Source organism: Euprymna scolopes, chromosome 7 (assembly GCF_053919585.1).
Source record: "Euprymna scolopes isolate OS-2025 chromosome 7, ASM5391958v1, whole genome shotgun sequence".
NCBI classification, from domain to species: Eukaryota; Metazoa; Mollusca; class Cephalopoda; order Sepiida; family Sepiolidae; genus Euprymna; species Euprymna scolopes.
Window position 1 is genome coordinate 162,082,739 of NC_136488.1, and position 20,272 is coordinate 162,103,010.

The 20,272-nt window shown below is 29.6% G+C and overlaps 1 protein-coding gene across 3 annotated transcripts in view; it reads right to left on the bottom strand.

Moving 5' to 3' along the window:
- Window positions 1-20,272, bottom strand: part of LOC145280117 (ras-related protein Rab-23-like) — a 296,207-nt gene that overhangs the window by 67,035 nt on the left and 208,900 nt on the right. The window contains exon 2 of one of the 3 annotated variants that reach the window (XM_080131870.1): window positions 11,282-11,393. The exons of 1 other annotated variant lie outside the window; for it this stretch is intronic. The gene's annotated coding sequence lies outside the window, so the exon portion shown is untranslated. Of the gene's footprint in view, window positions 1-11,281; window positions 11,448-20,272 lie in introns of those variants that run through there. One more of the 3 variants, XM_080131869.1, reaches the window with a different exon arrangement.

Below are 20,272 nucleotides of genomic sequence, written 5' to 3' on the forward strand. Positions count from 1 at the left end.
TACCCACTCATATACACACAGAAAGTATTCTGTCTTTTTTTTGTTAGGAAAAAAAGGTAAAAAATGAAGATACTGACAGAAATGCATAGATTACAATACTTTTGAAAAAATATAATAAAAAGCATTAAAATACATTACAACGCAAAACTTATCCAGGTAGGTAGAAGAGTAACTTATCTTGCCTTTGGCACTTTTTGGTTTGTTGGCTTCTCTTAACAGAACTCCCCAAAATGGTGATTTGTTACTTTTATTTATTTTGCATTATACTATTTTTTTTTTATTACAAATTATTTTTCTGTTTATTTTTTGGGGGTTAATTTAGCAGCAAGTATTACCTAAAAAAAGTGGTAAAAAATGAAGATACAGAATAAAATGATGAAAATTAAAGATTGCAGTATTTAAAAAACAAAAACAGAAGAAAAAGAAGAAGTTTCGTTTCATTTCCTTAGGATAGGATTCATGTTTTCGTTCTAAAATCAACTTTCGCTTTTTAATACAACTTTGAAACGAACTATTTTTAGTCACGGAATCGAGTAAGGACTCTGTCAACATTACCACTAGGATTTATAACCACAAAAAAATATACAAAATACAAAAAAGAAAAAGAAATACAAAATACAAAAAAAAAAAAAAAAATACAAAATACAAAAAATTAAACAATAAAATATTAAAGTGTATTTTTAAAAATATTTTATCACGACGACGACCACGGCGATGTCAAAACATAATCAAGCTTGTAGTTTAAAGCGTGACTAAACTGAAAAGGTTAGCTCCAGATTAGTTGCGTTTTCTTATAATTTTTCCTATTTACTTGCCCAACCTCGAGGGCAGAGTTAGACAAAAAGTCGGTTTTTAAGGTGGGGAAGTCCAGCTCCCCAAAAAGGGGCACTCTGGATAGGAACAAAAATAAAAATTCCTCACTTTCTTCTCCACTGATCGAGGTAAGAAAAGATGGAGTATAGTATCAGAACAGATACTACATTATGATCTCGGCCTCCACAACATATTTATTTTCTTGAATTTCCGTATTTTTTCGGAACAAATCGTATTATATAAAACACTAATATTTGGAAGAAATACACTTCAATATATAAATATATATGGAATGCGTCCGTACATTACCACGGTACATTCATTTTGACCACAGGCGCCAGTGCCTGCAATTATAATGGGTCCAACTAACAAGCATACTTAAATTGTTTTTTTGTTTACGGGTGAGGTGGGGGCATACTTCCACCGGGCAACGTCGGTACACGGGTCCTGCTAGTTTATTATAAACAAAAAATACTGTAGGTATTAAACGTAACGTTAAATTCCTGTACAAATGAAATAAAAAAATACGGAAAGAAACTGAGACACATTCATGCGAGTATTATGTTTTTTTTTTTCTGAACAGTTCATTTCTAGTAAGTAAAAAAAATAATAATACTCGAGTTGAGATGGAAACGAAAACCTAAAGACAGTGAGTCAAGTACGATAACTATTAGGCCAGCTTGACAGAATCTTTAAAAAGTTTTCAAACTTCGTGAAACAGTTGACAAACATATAAAAATCCAATAACATCCAAGTACATTTTTTTTCTCCAATTTTGACCTCTTAGCAGACGTTTTTCCGGATGAAAACTGATTAAAAAGTTTTCCACTTGTCTGAATACCCTATATACCAAATTTCAAGTCTGTAAAGAAGCAGACAGAATAGGCTGTTTCTGAATTTTTGAGATGAAGAATGATTATTTGTATTATTTGAATTCTTCAGACTACTTTTCTCATATTGACTGTTATTTTCGTAGTGTTTCGATCGATGTAACTTCCGACATTCTTCAGGTATATCTTGTCGAACTCAGGATTCTTCCCGTTGAACTCTGGAATCCGCAAAGAATTTCGACCGGAAACCTTTGTTTAATTCACACGGGTAGCATGCTCTCATTCCGTCATCCATGACTGGGTATTTTTGTATTTTGAGTGTCGCTGGCATTGAGTATTGAACATTAAACTTCTAGAAGAGTGTAACTTTACAACTGAATTTTTACCAAGTACTACATCCACTACGGCACGGGTCATTGCAGACATCCAGTCATTACTTATGGAATGGGTGCATGATACTGCCGTGGATTATATAAGGGGTTCCGTGCAAACTCCCGACAGAAAGATGCACGTTCGTCAAGATACACCTGAAGAAGGTAGGAGGTTATATCGATCGTAATGTCGTGAAAATAACATTCAATGTGATAACAGTAGTCCGAATAATCCAAATAATGCGAGAAAAGATAGAAGTTCATGCCAATGGTCTGGATATAATGTTTATTCATTTAGGAAAGGATAAAAAATGAAATAAAATAGATACGGGAAAAATGTCCGAAAAAGGGAGGGGGGCGTAGTTTTTAAAGCCGGTTTATCATATTTTTTTTTGTAATTCTCCGACTACTCTTTGATTGTATTTGAAAGATTAAAGACTAAGCTTAATTTCCAAAAGGGGGAAAAATATTTGTACACGTGAAAAAAAAAAAAGTTATGAAAAATGTTTTCACTGCGAGCTAACTAATTCAGCTAAATTTTGAAAATAAATAAATTCATTGTAAAAACCCTTTAAAAGATAAATATTAGTTTTCTGGGTTTATTTCAAAGATAACTAGTAAACTAAAGTCCTAAGATACTGAATGAAAAAAAAAAAACACCTTATTTGTACAAAAAATAGCTTACTTAGCTCTCAAATGGGAGAGATTTTCGCTCCGATCAACTGAAAGAAAACAAAGTCCTCGTCTAATGGATTATACGGAAGCCCAAAATTTCAGACAGTCGAAAGGCTGTCTGAAAATGACGCCAGATAGTTTAAAGGGAAGCAAGAGGTGCGTTTATTTATTTATTTTGTTCTCTCACCCGTGCCTCCGTACATTCCTATCGTGGACGTTTGTCTAATGTTTTTTTTTTTTTACCATTTTTTTAATTTAATTATTTTTCTATGCCCCTGCTTTAAATAAATAAACTTTTATTTTTCAAGATTACATAAAAATTATATCACACCGAAAGTTTCACATTCATTCAAACAAGGAATATATTAGAATCTTGCATATAAAAATTATGCAAAACCTGTAATTAAAAAAAGTAGAAATATTTTTTGCAATTATAATTTTTTGTGTAAAAATATTAAGTAAACAATGTTTAATTCAATGATAATATCGGTAGTTCGAGAAAATAATGTTTCTTTGAGTTATAATTCATTATTGCGGACTTTAGGGGCTTTTTTCGTAATGTTGCTGTAATTTTTTTTAATTGTTACAATTTAAGACAATTTATTTTCATAAAAAAAACAAAAATGAATTCATGCATTTTTTTACCACTGAAAACCATAACTTTAGTAAAAGTATTTTTTGTTTAAACAAAATAATAGATTTCCACTAAGATTTAAGTAAAAATGATATGTTCATTATATGCCGTGGTCATTATTTGATAAATACTGAAAAATGTCATTAAAATGGGTTAATTTCCAGACTTTTGGTGAATTTTTAAGTAAAGTGAGGGATCACAATGTTTGTAGATGTTGAGCATCGGCATTTATTTTACACGCACCTCAAATAAAATCACTAGTTTTGAAAAGCAAAATAGTTGTCTTCTTGCGTTATTCAAGAGGAATAACTCTTCTCCGACAAGAATCAAAATTATAAATTCGATTACGTCCCTTTATGTCAGAAACTTTGGATTTATTAGATAGACGATGGATTGGATTACATAGTGATCAATGTGAAAAAAAAAATTAACAATCATTTTTTATTCAATATGACTGCAGTAAAATTTCAAGCCTGTATGAACTGGGTACCGAGATATCAGTAAATCACTTCTATATTTCAATGGAGGTCGAGTGCGAGTATAATCTCTCCGTTCGATACATGTTTATTGTAGATTATCATTAATGGATGTATTAAAATCTCTACCACGCTGTCTCAACAAGTTCGTCTGTTGCGACCTCTAAACTGTTAAGGGTGGGTCAGTCGAGTCGGTGTAGGACCTGGGCTGTCGTTGTAAATCAATCTATAATAGTAAGCCACCAAACCCGTTTAGTTAAAGTTATGCATTACTGTGTACTTTATTGAGCGTTTTTATATATGAAGTTTGATTGAGCTTAAACTTGGACAGAAAACATTTTAGTTTAAAAAAGAGGATTTGGCAGGGATAAAAAATTATATATATATATATATATATATATATATATATATATATATATATATATATATATATATATATATATATGAGCAAACAGTTAATGAAATATGTTAAAAACACTTTGAAATGAGTTAAAAACATATTTAATCTGAAAAGGAAACACTAGATAAATGGATAGTCCTTAATCCGCGGAGTTTCGAAGAAATACTCTCCTTCTCATCAGAGGGTAGGAATTAGCAAAATGCAGGGTCGGATTTTGCATGCAGAAGTATTTGATGAAACAACAAATAAGTCAAAGATCTTACTTGAAAACAAAAAAAGTTAAGCAGAGGGAATATGGTAAAGAAAAAGGTGATTACACATTAATGGATAGTCTGGTGGAAGATAAAAAATCCAGTGACGGTAAAATCGAAATGTAAAACTTCAAGAAAATTAAAAGAGTTTCCATTTGTACAAATAAAATCGAAAGAAATCCCGTAATTGGAAGAAGATGGTCCATAATAATCCAAACGCAGAAATCCGTGGAATAATTCACAAAAAAGTGTGTACATATATATATATATATATATATATATATATATATATATATATATATATATATATATATATATATATATATATATATTAAATTGTAATTCAATGAATTTCAAAAAACTCTCATTGAAATGAAAAGAAGTGGTTGAGTTTCATATCAAAGAATTTTTATTATTCTCAGCAAGACAAAGAATGTTTTAGAAAGTTAATCTCCTTAACCTATAGGGTTTCGATGTCTACCATCTCATCAGAGGAGTGAATATATATATATATATATATATATATATATATATATATATATATATATATATATATATATATATTAATTGTTTATTTTTGAAATATCGTTAATTTCAATGTATACCGTTTTCGTATAACGGTTCTATATTGTTATGTTAAAAACCCAATCACCGTTAATTTCGAGTTAAGCGCAATGTATCTATTTAATAGGTGCAGAGCATATATAGTGCAAAACTTTGTTGAAATTCAAAGACTTACTTTTTCTTTTTTATAACTTATGTTTATTTTCTCCTGGATTGTTTTCATTACAGTTGTTTCGTTAGTGGGAAGGCAATTTTACGATTTATGTGCCCATAAAAATATACTAACGCCACCAACTTCTTCAGATGATTTTTCCATTTGATTTAACAATAAAAAGTATATTTTTTACACAATAAACATGGTATTTGGGGAAAAGAAATTCCAAAGCCATGCTTCCACATGTCCGCCATCTTGGGTGTTATGCTAAGATAATTTTTTGTTTTAAACCATAATTTCGTATTTTTTATTTATTTATTTATTATTTATTTTTGTTTTAATTTACCGTTTTTTCCTTATTTGTTTTTTTTCCAATTTTCTTATAATTTTATTTTTACATTTATGGGTGTTTATTCTAATATTACTTTTTGTTTGGTGTTCGAACTCGTATTTATAATTTTATTTATTTTTCTGTTTAAAGGGGAGGTTACTCTCATGGTATGTATTTTTTATTTCTAAGGTTACTTTCCTTGAACCTTTTTCTTTCCTTATATTATACGTTTTGTTTTTCCCTACTTTATTGAATTGTTTCTTTCTTTTCCTTTTATTCATTTTTAGTTATATTCATCTTTTTTAAATCTGTTCTAATGCGTGAAATTAAGTATCGATTTCTGTGCAGACATCCGTGGATTACGTCTAGTCGTTTGTTTAATAATTTTTCTTTTGATATTAGTATATAGTATGCTTCTAGTATGCATAGGTTGCATCTTTTCGATTTGCTTGGTTTATATTTTTCCGCTTTATCAATTATTGACCATCTTAATTTATATTCAGTTTTATTTTTCTTTAATTCCTTAATCCATAATACTAAAGTGCTTGAGTTTTTCTTAGTTTTTTCCTGTTATTTTCGTTATTACTATTCGTTCTGTTTCTATTTTCGTTATTGCAATTGTAATTGTCACTATTGTTATGATCTTTTGTACTGTTGTTTTTATTTTTATTTACATTGTTGTTGTTTTCGTTATTTGTGGTGTTATTTTCTTCCTCAGTTTCATTTTTAAACGATGCTAGGTGATTATGATATCTGTCCTTAAAGCAAGTTCCGGTGCTCCCCAGATATACTTTAATTTCATTATTTGTTATAACTTCATATTTGTATACTACATTTGAAGTTAAACAGTTCCTAACCATTTGGCATTTAGTAGGCTTCCAGCAGTTACATTCTTTCACGTTGTTGATTCATTTTCTGTTCTATCTCTATTTTTCAAAAATTTGTTTGATTTTGTGTTGTTGGAGCCAATTGTGGTATTGGTTAAGTTAGCAGATGTTGAGAAGGATAGCTTAACAGTGTTTTTTATTAATTATCTTACTTAGTTTACTACTTGCGGGAAATGTTTGTCTATAATTTGGTAAAATTCCCTCTGGATGTTATTTTTCATGTGGTGGCTGAAAGGTGGATTGAACCACGTTTGGCTCGTCCTTCTATTTTTCTTTTTAACTTCTATTTCGGTTTTATTATGATCTATCTTTTCATTTTTCTTTTTTGTGTTTATTGTATTCCTTATTTTTCATTTGTTTTTGCTCTTTTGTTTCCTTTTTTATATTTTCTCATCGACATGTTGTAAGATATTACATTTGCATTGTTTATTGTTCTTTATGTACCTATGTTATTGTTTTGAGTTTCCTTAACAAATTTAATTTGTTCTTTATATTCTGATCTAGCTAAGGCTTTGTTATAATATTCTTTATTTTTATTGAATAATTCTTCATTTTGTGATATTTTGGATATTCTTTTTGAGATGCTAGGTATAAGTGCTTTTTTCATACTATTCGGATGGTTGGACTTGTGATTTATGTAGAATAACGTTTGGTTAGGTTTATGGTAGGGTTCATAAGAATTGTTGTCTAGATTCAGGGTTATGTCTAAGAAGTTTACACATTTATGGTTTGGGTCTATTGTTATATCTAGGTTCAGTTTACTAAAGAAGTGTTCAATTTTTTTTTTCAAATAACCTATTTTTTGAGTGCATCATCCCAGTATAGCCCTCCTTTAATCCTGGATTTTCTTATATAGTTCATTTAGTATATAAAGGCCTACAAGGTCCGTTACTTGTGCACTATCTGTGCCCCATTGTGACGTCAAAGTTGAGGTTCCTATTTTTTCTGGTCCATAGTTTGTTATATTTTATTAGAGTTCTTCTTGCTAATCTTATGATGTCTAATTCTAATTTTGTTATCTTTGTTAGTTTTCTCAGCTAGTTCTAGTTCTTCATCGAAGAGATTTGGTGAAATAGAGGGGTAATAGGAATCTATATCAAACATAAGGAATTTTCTATTTTTGCCTTGAGGTAGTGTGCCGAACCATTCAATTACCTCTTCCGATGATTTCCACAGGTTATAGTAAATTTTATTTTTTAATTTAGGTCGGATTTCATCTATTTTTTTGCTAATGATTTTGATTTCGTCTAGTATTTTTTTGCTAATGTTTCCCAAATCTGAAATACATGGAGAAATCAGTCTAATGCTCAGATTATTGATGAATTCTGGTTTATGATCTTTTCGGGTAAAACGGGGCACAGTGGTGTATATCCCTTTATCTTATCGTGTATGTTCATTTTTTCACTTATTTTTAAGGTTTCAGAGTTTATATTATTCAGTTCTTCATTACTTGCTACTCTATAGTTTTTATTGAGTTCCTTCATTATTAGGTTGTTGTAGGTTTCAAAATCCATGCTGAATATATTCATGGTTTTGTCTGCTGGAATCATCAAGTTCGGATTGTCTTTAATATTTTTAAAGGTATTATTGATTTTTTTCAATTATTATTGGGTTAATGTACTTGTGTTTCTTCTTGATTTTTAGGTTTTTTGCCCATTTTAACATGTCTAATTCGTACGCTTCTAAGGCAGATATTACTCGTGGGAATTTCCTGGATTTAATTTTATATCTTCTATCATAAGGGGTTTCTGTGTTTACAGTTGTGTTTGTATAATTCGGGTTAGTTTGTGTGCTCTCATCCGTGCCTTTTTCTTCTGTACTTTTGTGGTGAAAGATCCTCCATCGAATTCTTTTAAGGAAGGAATTCACGGTTTGTACCATGCCCATCATGTATGTTTTGTGTGTTGGAATATGTTTTTGGGTCTGAAAGTTATTTCCTCTTTAGTCAACATCACAAATATAATGTGTCAGCTCAATTCAAGGAGCAGTAAAAAAATTTTTAATTGTTTATTTTTGAAATATCGTTAATTTATCATATTTTTGTCGGATAATTTGTCAGAAAATTATCTCAGCATAACACCCAAGATGGCGGACACGTGGAAGCATGGCTTTGGAATTCCTTTTCCCCAAATACCATGTTTATCGTGTAAATAATATACTTTTTATTGTTAAAATCAAATGGAAAAAATCATCTGAAGAAGTTGATCATAACAGGATATTTTTATGGACACATAAATCGTAAAATGCCTTCCCACTAACGAAACAGCTGTAATGAAAACAATCCAGGCGAAAATAAACATAAGTTATTAAAAAGAAAAAGTAAGTCTTTGAATTTCAACAAAGTTTTGCACTATATATATATATATATATATATATATATATATATATGCTTTTTATTTTTATTACCATTTTTAAGCACGAAAAAAGCGAATATATATATATATATATATATATATATATATATATATATATATATATATTACATGGGGGTCACCACTTATCAAGGCCCGAACTTGCGTGTACAGTAATCAATGAGATAGTATTGTAGTAATCATTAGTATTGGAGATTTGATAGAGTGTCTTACTTAAGGGGGCGGTTTGTCAGTCATTTGTTTATGTTGGATTTGAAGACATCCAAGTTGTAGTCAGGTGGGAAACAGGCGAACGGAAGAGAGTTCCACAATTGTGCACTTCTGAGAAAGAAGCTCTGCTCATGGAATCTACGGTTGGATTTAGGCACAGATAAAGAGTGGGGCAAATTATTGACAGTAGTATATATATATATATATATATATATATATATATATATATATATATATATATATATATATATATATATAATAAGAGAGAGAGAGAGAGAGAACAAGCAGAGGCAAAGACAAAGCGAGGGAGACAAAGAGAGAGAGAGAGAGAGAGAGAGAGAGAGAGAGAGAAAGAGATAGAGAGACAGAGACAGAGACAACTCGAGGGAAAGAGAGAGATAAGCAGACAGACAGAGACAAAGCGAGGAAAACACACGTACACAGAGAGAGAGAGAGAGAGAGAGAGAGAGAGAGAGAGAGAGAGAGACAGACAGACAGACAGACAGACAGACAGACAGACAGAGACAGACAGACAGACAGACAGACAGATAGAGAGGCAGAGGCAGGCAGAGGCAAATACAAAGCGAAGGAGAAAAGAGAGAGAGAGACAGACAGATAGACAGAGACAAAACGAAAGAGAGAGAGAGAGAGAGAGAGAGAGAGAGAGAGAGAGAGAGAGAGAGAGAGAGAGAGAGAGAGAGAGAGAGCTTCCATTTTCTTCTTTAGTCTTCACATTTCATGAGCGATTCTTCTTACAAATTGCTGTTTTCTGGATCAAATTCTATAAATATCAAGTTTGACCTTGAGGTCGTGTTTAGCTACTTACATTATACGGCTTTAAGCATTGTCTGGAGTGATTTCTATAAAAATGCTTCTATATATTATTAAAAAATTATGTGTTTTTAGGCTTTGTTTGTTTATGAGCAAATAAAAACGTGTTTGGTAGATAAAGTGGTTTTTACGATGTCAATATCCGAGATTGAATCTTACGTCAACGTATTTTTTAACAGGATATTTGTTTACAAATTTTAATAAAATAAAAAGATTAATTGATTCAAATAAATTTTTTAACAGGATATTTGTTTTACAAATTTTAATAATATAAAAAATTAATTAATTCAAATAAATTTTTTAACAGGATATTTGTTTTACAAATTTTAATAATATAAATAAATCAATTGATTCAAACAAATTTTTTAACAGGATATTTGTTTTACAAATTTTAATAATATAAATAAATCAATTGATTCAAACAAATTTTTTAACATGATATTTGTTTTACAAATTTTAATAATATAAATAAATCAATTGATTCAAACAAATTTTTTAACAGGATATTTGTTTTACAAATTTTAATAATATAAATAAATCAATTGATCCAAATAACTTTTTTAATAGGATATTTGTTTTACAAATTTTAATAATATAAATAAATTAATTGATTCAAACAAATTTTTTAACAGGATATTTGTTTTACAAATTTTAATAATATAAAAAAAATTAATTAATTCAAATAAATTCACTTCTTCCCTACTATTTGCCTGCGTAACAACTATCCCGGATTTTTATTCGTTGTCACGTTTTTATGTCGTAATTTTTGTTAATTTTCTTTTTGAAAAAGAGCGGTTTACTCTCGAAATTATCAAATACCTTATACAGGGTGGAACAATAAAATTGTCGCCCTAAAAAAAAATATCATTGCATTTCCGTGTGATGAAAACCGGTTTTCTTTTTTTGTTGCAGACCATTCACTAGTTGGCCAGTTGTGTATAAATCCCAAAACGATAGAAGCCTTCTCTCATGTCGGAAAGTGACACAATGTTCAACGAACAAGGTCAGGGATGCACCGCTGTGCAACACATGCTCTCTACCGATCCAAGTTATGACAACAGGACCATTGCCAACACCCCCAAAATGTATCGCTGGATTGCCACGAATAACAGGGATGTGCCCAGAATTATGTAAACAAAGTTCCCGGTCATTGGTTATGGCCTTTGGTGTTGTTTCAAGTGAGGGCCACATCATGCTACCTCACATCTTCGAAGTCGGCTTGAAAGTCAACACGAAAGTGCTGAAGAGTGTGGTGATGCCCTGGAGCAATCAGGTGGCCGCTGGCAGACCCTGAGTGTGGCAGCAGGATTTGCGCCCCCCCTCCCCACAAGTCCAAACAGACACAGGCTTGACTTCAAAAGGGGTGCTACGACTTTGTACGATTCTCTCAATAAACCCTTCCCCCTTGACACTGGATTACTGCTGCTGCGTGCCTACTAGCAATGGGTACCGTTTTTTAAATAGATTCATATAAATACTCACCACTTTTCTGTTTGGAGCGTGGCCTTTTACACAACTACAGGATTCAACTTGTGTAGTTGTGTCAATCTACATTGTTTTGATGTGAGGCGAGACTTCGCGGCTTTCTTTTCGTCTGAAATCAAAGGGAGGCGTGTGACTACGTGTAGTGTATGGCGAACGCGTTCACAAGCTTTAAAAAGGCAACGCACCGAATAAATAGCGCCATAAAAGACAGAATATATTGACTGAATAAATCGTTTGGGCGGAGAGACGCCCAATTAAGAGAAATGAGACGGAGGCAAAATAAGAAAAAAAAACAAAAAAAAAAAACAAAAAAACAACAAAAAACCCAAACAAAACAAACAAATTGTAAAATAAAAGGAGGTCGTAATAGAAAGGACAGAAGCGACAAGTTCCAATAATTAGTGAAACGTTTAAAAGAACGATTAATCTTCTTTTTTCTTCTCCCTTCTCTTTCTCTCTATTTACATCTATCTTTCTGCCATCTCCCACTCTCCTCTCTCTCTCTTTATATATATATATATATATATATATATATATATATATATATATATATATATATATATATATATATATATATATATATATATGATTATGTCGTAGAGCTGACATCTATACAATGTAGCTGCCTCAATCAATACGGGTCCGGAACTGGGAGCACGCCTTTTCCACAAACGCTGGAGGACGCTCGGCAAAATACCCAGTGGATAGCGGCAATCAGGTTGGCTTTGGTGTTGTAGGAGGTCATGTTGGTGATGTTCTCGACGTATGACCAAACTAATAACCCAGTGGATTCAGGTCGAGGTAAAAGAGGGGCCGTGAGAGAAAGGTACAAAACCCCGGTTTTTTCAAACGGAAATGGAATCATGTCGATTTTATCGTTCCACTCTGTATATTAGTGGTTTGGCAAGGCTACAGGGGAAACAAAGCAGCAAAATTGAAGTTGGCCTGCAGGACATTGTATATACAAATGTAGGCAAATTTGAGTATATTTTATTGGTTTGAAAATATAGGTTCTTTTTTACTACTTGTCATAAAATCTTAACCATAGAATAGTATTATAATCTTCCAAAAAACCTGCAAATTTTCACGTAGTTTCATCCCAAAGAATCAAAGATATGAGCATTTCAATATTTAATTTGGCTAATATATATATATATATATATATATATATATATATATATATATATATATATATATATATATATATATATATATATATATATATATATATATATCACCTTATTATTTGGCAATTTTATAAGTTCGAAATCTCAGCGACTATTGATCAGAATTTAACAAATGAAGAATCGTTGGAAAGGTAATGACCTGAATTGTCTAGTGGCCTATGCAACTTTTGCCATTAAGGTCGCACATAAAGGGGCTCATTTATAACCCAGAGCCTGTATTTGGCACTTTTTTACAGCCATAAAATGTTTACAACAACAGTCATTTGTTTTCCTAGTTTTATATTTTTATTTCCTTGTATATGAATTACAAAATATCTTATTATTCCTCTAAACTTCTGTCCTTGATGGAAGGGATACTAAAATTTTCTGCTACGGCTTCAAGTGATCTGTAATAACAGCAAGGGGAAACTTGATTTCAAATATTTCTCATATGTTATATCTCCCCTCTTTGGTTTTCATACATGAAGCACATTTCACAGTGTATAATGATTATTTGATACTGGAGATATTCATAATCGTACCCTATTTCCAAAAGAGGGGAAATATAGCATATGAGAAATATTTGGAATCAAGTCTTCCTTTGTTGTTATTACAGATCATTGATTAATACTTCCTGTTATTTTCAGTTTTATGTGACCATAAGACAAAGAGTTTATCGGCTAAATATGTACACACAGACAAGTACACACACATACATCTACTGTTTGATTTATCTAAATGAAGATGCAAATGCTGCAAATAAGAATGAAAACATTGAAGAAGGGGTCAAAGCGAGTTAAAATAAGTGTTGCAAGGGTCCAGAAGACACAGCTCGATAATTTGTGAAAACAAAATATATTGAAAAGAAAAGAAAATACAATAAATGAAGAGTGTGGGTATACATCAGTCCGACTGCCAAGTGTGCATGATTTCGCCTAAATTGTAAACTAATATTTGGTACTTCTGCATTACACAGACGGCGCATTTTTTGGGGTGCGTTTCACTACACTGTTGCCTGTTGACGCTTCTCTCCATTCAAATTGTTTATTAATTTAAAAAATTAAAACTATAATATATTGTTGACTCTGCAACAGGTGTCACACAAAAATTGAAACTATATTTTGTTACAGCGACAATTTTTTTCTTTAATTAAAAAAAAAAATGTTTCGGAAAAAAATTCCAATGTTGCTTTAATTCGAAAAATGTTTCATTTTAATTATGAAATTGTTTGGAAAAACAATCAAATTTTACTTTAATTACAAAAAATGTTTTATTAAAATTATAGTTTCTTACGCAGAATTTTCAATAAATGTTTTTACAATTATATATTGATACATTTTTATGCAATAAATGTTTTTACAATTATATATTGATACATTTTTATGCAATAAATGTTTTTACAATTATATATTGATACATTTTTATGCAATAAATGTTTTTACAATTATATATTGATACATTTTTATGCAATAAATGTTTTTACAATTATATATTGATACATTTTTATACAATAAATGTTTTTACAATTATATATTGATACATTTTTATGCAATAAATGTTTTTACAATTATATATTGATACATTTTTATGCAATAAATGTTTTTACAATTATATATTGATACATTTTTATACAATAAATGTTTTTACAATTATATATTGATACATTTTTATGCAATAAATGTTTTTACAGTTATATATTGATACATTTTTATACATTGTTTTTACAATTATATATTGATACATTTTTATGCAATAAATGTTTCTACAATTATATATTGATACATTTTTATGCAATAAATGTTTTTACAATTATATATTGATACATTTTTATGCAATAAATGTTTTACAATTATATATTGATACATTTTTATGCAATAAATGTTTTTACAATTATATATTGATACATTTTTATGCAATAAATGTTTTTACAATTATATATTGATACATTTTTATACAATAAATGTTTTACAATAATATATTGATACATTTTTATGCAATAAATGTTTTTACAATTATATATTGATACATTTTTATGCAATAAATGTTTTACAATTATATATTGATACATTTTTATACAATAAATGTTTTTATAATTATATATTGATACATTTTTATGCAATAAATGTTTTACAATTATTTATTGATACATTTTTATACAATAAATGTTTTACAATTATATATTGATACATTTTTATGCAATAAATGTTTTACAATTATTTATTGATACATTTTTATACAATAAATGTTTTACAATTATATATTGATACATTTTTATGCAATAAATGTTTTACAATTATTTATTGATACATTTTTATACAATAAATGTTTTACAATTATATATTGATACATTTTTATGCAATAAATGTTTTACAATTATTTATTGATACATTTTTATACAATAAATGTTTTTACAATTATATATTAATACATTTTTATACAATAAATGTTTTACAATTATATATTGATACATTTTTATGCAATAAATATTTTACAATTATTTATTGATACATTTTTATACAATAAATGTTTTTACAATTATATATTAATACATTTTTATGCAATAAATGTTTTTACAATTATATATTGATACATTTTTATGCAATAAATGTTTTTACAATTATATATTGATACATTTTTATGCAATAAATGTTTTTACAATTATATATTGATACATTTTTATGCAATAAATGTTTTTACAATTATATATTGATACATTTTTATGCAATAAATGTTTTTACAATTATATATTGATACATTTTTATGCAATAAATGTTTTTACAATTATATATTAATACATTTTTATGCAATAAATGTTTTTACAATTATATATTAATACATTTTTATGCAATAAATGTTTTTACAATTATATATTAATACATTTTTATGCAATAAATGTTTTTACAATTATATATTGATACATTTTTATGCAATAAATGTTTTTACAATTATATATTGATACATTTTTATGCAATAAATGTTTTTACAATTATATATTGATACATTTTTATGCAATAAATGTTTTTACAATTATATATTGATACATTTTTATGCAATAAATGTTTTTACAATTATATATTGATACATTTTTATGCAATAAATGTTTTTACAATTATATATTGATACATTTTTATACAATAAATGTTTTTACAATTATATATTGATACATTTTTATGCAATAAATGTTTTTACAATTATATATTGATACATTTTTATGCAATAAATGTTTTTACAATTATATATTGATACATTTTTATGCAATAAATGTTTTTACAATTATATATTGATACATTTTTATACAATAAATGTTTTTACAATTATATATTGATACATTTTTATGCAATAAATGTTTTTACAATTATATATTGATACATTTTTATGCAATAAATGTTTTTACAATTATATATTGATACATTTTTATACAATAAATGTTTTTACAATTATATATTGATACATTTTTATGCAATAAATGTTTTTACAATTATATATTGATACATTTTTATACAATAAATGTTTTTACAATTATATATTGATACATTTTTATGCAATAAATGTTTTTACAATTATATATTGATACATTTTTATGCAATAAATGTTTTTACAATTATATATTGATACATTTTTATACAATAAATGTTTTTACAATTATATATTGATACATTTTTATACAATAAATGTTTTTACAATTATATATTGATACATTTTTATGCAATAAATGTTTTTACAATTATATATTGATACATTTTTATGCAATAAATGTTTTTACAATTATATATTGATACATTTTTATACAATAAATGTTTTTACAATTATATATTGATACATTTTTATGCAATAAATGTTTTTACAATTATATATTGACACATTTTTATGCAACAAATGTTTTTACAATTATATATTGATACATTTTTATACAATAAATGTTTTTACAATTATATATTGATACATTTTTATACAACAAATGTTTTTACAATTATATATTGACACATTTTTATGCAATAAATATTTTGGTTTTCAAGTATTTTTTGTTCGGAAAAAAAGTCTTATTTTTTTTATTTATTTGCCGTGTTATTTGACCACAAAGAAATTAGAGTTATCGCCCCCAACGATGGCGTCGTCCGTGTAGTGCAGAAGTGGCAAATATTTATTAGCGAGAAATATTTAATGTAATATATATTAAATATAAAAACTAAATGTGACACAAGGCCGAAAGGGGGAGGAGGTTAATGTTGTCATATTTAACATGAATTAAACTTAACTAGTCTCTTTTATCATAATACCAGAACCACTCCATGAATGACCTACCTTAAACCCGAAATAACAATATATACATGATGTGAGGAATTGGGGAATGAAAATTTTATACAGAAAAATTGAATGCTACGGTAGAACCCCGGGATACGGTTACCCCGGATACGGTTACTCCGGAATACGGTGACCCCGGAATACGTTTTTTAATCAGGTTACAATGTGGAACACGATGTTTTCCGGCCCCAAATTACGGTATTTATACAGTGTTATTTATAATGTTATTTGATTATAAACATGTGTACTGTATTTCGTTACTAATTTTTAATATGAACTGCATAAAATTTTACTTAGGCCCCGCTATACAGCGATTTCACCAACCCCGGAACGCATTAATGTCGTATCCCAGGGTTCTACTGTATATAGTGCATGGAAGAGTTAATTATTATTTGTAGGTTGGACACACTACAGCAATAAGCGTTATCTTTATTCTAGTGAAAAAAAGTGGAGGACCTACAGACAATCTTCCACCAATTATTATAGACGGTTTTACATTTATTATGTCCGGATATAAATATACAAGTGCTGGTAAAAACGCAGTTTTGTCATCTGACTCCGATCTATGGATGTATGTTAAGTTAAATAATAAAAAATGTAGTCATTAAAATGTCAGCAATTTTATGGCCAGGTCACCTCTTAAAATAATTTGTAGCTCGTTGTTTTAGCCAATCAAACAGCGGGAATGGTTTTTAACGCAATTAGCTTTTGTTTGTCGAGATTCACAAAAAGTAGACATTTTTTTTTAGGTCAAAAAGATATTTACAAAATAATCTTCCTTTTCTTTCAAAGTAACTTTATACGTTGAATTGGATTTCATTTATGTCATGCGGCGGTGAAATGGGTGACAGAGTGTGCAAATTTTGATTCTAGTCGTTTCCATAGCACTGGTTCCATTTATAGATGTTGGCACTCTTCATGTGAACCCTTGTAGCATTATCTACCCTTTGTATAACGTGTTTATCTACGTACGTGTAGTCACTGGTCTTTTTATATGTATATGCGGCATGTCTGTATTTTTTTTTTTTACAAGTGTGTGGGGGATCATCACTTATCAAGGCCCAGAGGCCATTCGAGGATAAGGGTTAATGGGTTTACATTAGTTATTGTGATTTTAGCGTAGTAAACATTAGTGGGAAATTTGTAACTTGGACTTCTTAGGGGGACGGTTCAACAAGAACTTGTTCACGTTGGACTTGAAGACAATCAGATTGTAGTCAGATGGAAAGCTGACAAACGGAATAGAATTCCACAGACTTGCAGTCCGTAGAAAGAAGCCCTGTTCATGGAATCTACGTTTAGGTTTAGACACAGATAAAGAGTGTGGGAAATTATTGATAGTGGTTTTGGCTAGACGAGTGTTTTTCGTGAAAGTCTGGCAAGGGGGACCGTAGATTGGAGCTCAGATGAGCACTTGCCATGAAAATAACGATAAAGCAGAAACAGGCTTGCAACATCTCCTCTGAGGGAAAGAGGTTGCAGGGAAGAGAAAATGGCCCCCCCACTAAGCTATGAAGTCTATTTTGAACTCTGTCAAGACTACGGCAATACCGTCCAGTGTGTACATACAGTGTTCATATAAATAAAGTGTTTAACAACCTTCCAAAAAGTGTCATGTTGAACTGAATTTTTAATTATTACTTTATACGTTATGCCACAGGTCTTTGTGGCTGACGGAAGGAGAGCATACTACCTCCGTGGATTAAATAAAGGGTTCCGTTCAAAATTCTGTGCATTCCTAAGTTCGATTTCCCGAGCTCAACAGAATCCACCTGAAGAAGGCCAGAGGTTACATCAACCGAAATGTTGTGAAAATAACACAGCAACTCCAAATAATTCAAATTGTCGATCTAAAAAAATTCGAAACAAGAAGTCAGTTATGCTTCTGAGTTTTTATTTTATTTTACTTTTTTTTAGATAAGGATTGATTATTTGTATTATTTGGATTCTTCAGACTACTGTTTTCATGTCGAGTGTTATTCCCACAATATTCCGGTGGATGTAACCTCCGGCCCTCTTCAGATGTATCCCGTCGAACTCGAGAATTTTTCAATCGAACTCTGGAATACGCGGATTTTGAATAGCACTCTCTATTTAATCCACAAAGGTAGCATGTTCTTGTTTCATCAGCCACAATGGTCCGTGGCATAACGTGTAAAGTAGTGAGTAACAATTCAGTTTCAAGTGACACTTATTTTAAAGATTGACGGTTCAATCCTCAGTGCAGGCGATACTCAGAATATATAATTGCAAATTACTTAAAACTTCTACCCAGTAACTGAATGGCGGAAGTAGAGCATGCTACCCTTCGTGGATTAAATAAAGGGTTATGTTGGAAATTCCATGCAATTCGACAGAAAGAGTTCCGATTTCGACAAGGTACACTTGAAGAAGGTCGGATGTTGTTAGTCTCAGTCTTTTCTACAAATACTATTATGGCAAATGTTCCTCAGAATTGTCTCATTTATTCCCTGCTTCCTTTGTTTCAGCTCGTTTGACTCATTGGTCTTGTGGTCTTCTTCAATTTGGTGTTATAATACCTCATTGTAATACAGCTTCCTATTCCAGGAGCCTTTTTTTCCTAAAGATTGCAAGTTTTTTTTTTTTTTTTTTTTTTTACAAGGTAGTCTCCACTTATCAAGGCCCGGAAGCCACTTGGAGATAAAGGTTATTGCGCGTACAGTAATCAATTGGATAATATCGTAGTAATCGTTTGTAATAGAGATTAGACATATTCAACAGTCGACAAGGTTTCTTATAATTGTTAGAGGAAAACAGCCTTACGGCTTGATTTCATGGTTTTGTTTTACGGAATATCAACACACTTTCCAGGCTATTTAATGTCAAATCCAGTCATTTTTGTAAAAAAAAAAAAAAAAAAAAAAAAAAAAAAAATTATACTTCAAGTTCTTTATATCATCAAATATTTATTCAGGGTTTGGCTTGGTTTGATTGTTTTGTAGAGGAAAATTGTTTTCGTAAAATATGGTTGAGCTTTGTAAAGAGAAAGAGGAAAAAAAATTACATCAATATTTGGTGCTCTTCAGTCAGGAAATTAGTATCTTCAGACAGCCTGATCTAGTAGCATCAGTAAAAAAATACACAAGATTATATTTAACTAAAAACATTAATGTCGGTAGAAGATTACTATACAGGCTTTATTTGGTTTGTTTTTTTCAACAGAGTATCTCTTGCCCAAGGGTAACCTGGAATTTATCTCCCTGAGGTATTATACATATCTGCTTACGTAAAAACATACAGCGCCTAGTATTCCAAAATAGTCACCCATTTGGTGCTGACCATGCTTAACGTTGCTTAACTTGATCTAACTAGAACTGATATGTCAACGTAATTATGCTGCATAAATAAATGTCCGATTCTATAAATGAAAACAGATTTTTTTCTTGAATAATAATGAAAAAAAAAAACAAAAAAAAAAACAAAGTGGAACGACAACTTTGTGGAACTCTCTTCCTGCTCACTGTTTCTTTCTACTTACAGCCTGAAGGTTTTGAAAACT